Genomic DNA, 1,439 nt, shown 5'->3' with positions numbered 1-1,439 from the left:
CCACCGTGCGTCCCAACAAAAGAAGAACCAGGCTTCATCTGACACTTGTTTCCTTGGAGGAGCTCGGCACCAGACGGCAGCTGAGCTCAATAAAAGCCTGGCTCGCTCTCTGAGGAAACACGGCTCCTCCCAACAAATGACACCCACTTGGATTTCTGCTTTAAGCCACGCCCACCTCCTCTCGCTGTCCAGTTGGTGCTTCTTTCGCCGCAGAGCTCTAATGGAGTTCTTATTCAGTTCTAATAGAGTTCTTATTCAGTTCTTATAGAGTTCTTATAGAGTTCTAATAGAGTTCTTATTCAGTTCTTATTCAGTTCTAATAGAGTTCTTATTCAGTTCTAATGGAGTTCTTATTCAGTTCTTATAGAGTTCTTATAGAGTTCTAATAGAGTTCTTATTCGGTTCTTATAGAGTTCTTATTCAGTTCTTATAGAGTTCTTATTCAGTTCTTATAGAGTTCTTATAGAGTTCTAATAGAGTTCTTATTCAGTTCTTATAGAGTTCTTATTCAGTTCTTATATAATTCTTATTACGTTCTTATAGAGTTCTTATTCAGTTCTTATAGAGTTCTTATAGAGTTCTAATAGAGTTCCTATTCAGTTCTTATAGAGTTCTTATAGAGTTCTAATAGAGTTCCAATTCAGTTCTTATAGAGTTCTTATAGAGTTCTAATAGAGTTCTTATTCAGTTCTTATAGAGTTCTTATAGAGTTCTAATAGAGTTCCTATTCAGTTCTTATAGAGTTCTTATGGAGTTCTAATAGAGTTCTTATTCAGTTCTTATAGAGTTCTTATAGAGTTCTAATAGAGTTCTTATTCAGTTCTTATTCAGTTCTAATAGAGTTCTTATTCAGTTCTTATAGAGTTCTTATTCAGTTCTAATAGAGTTCTTATCCAGTTCTTATTCAGTTCTAATAGAGTTCTTATTCAGTTCTTATTCAGTTCTTCTAGAGTTCTTATTCAGTTCCTATTCAGTTCTTATTCAGTTCTTATAGAGTTCTTATTCAGTTCTTATAGAGTTCTTATAGAGTTCTTATAGAGTTCTAATAGAGTTCAACCAGGCTTCATCTGACACTTGTTTCCTTGGAGGAGCTCGGCACCAGACGGCAGCTGAGCTCAATAAAAGCCTGGCTCGCTCTCTGAGGAAACACGGCTCCTCCCAACAAATGACACCCACTTGGATTTCTGCTTTAAGCCACGCCCACCTCCTCTCGCTGTCCAGTTGGTGCTTCTTTCGCCGCAGAGCTCTAATGGAGTTCTTATTCAGTTCTAATAGAGTTCTTATTCAGTTCTTATAGAGTTCTTATAGAGTTCTAATAGAGTTCTTATTCAGTTCTTATTCAGTTCTAATAGAGTTCTTATTCAGTTCTAATGGAGTTCTTATTCAGTTCTTATAGAGTTCTTATAGAGTTCTAATAGAGTTCTTATTCGGTTCTTATA

Source organism: Zeus faber (assembly GCF_960531495.2).
Source record: "Zeus faber genome assembly, chromosome: 18".
NCBI classification, from domain to species: domain Eukaryota; kingdom Metazoa; phylum Chordata; class Actinopteri; order Zeiformes; family Zeidae; genus Zeus; species Zeus faber.
The sequence above is the reverse complement of the archived record's forward strand: the minus strand, read 5'-3'. Positions refer to the sequence as shown.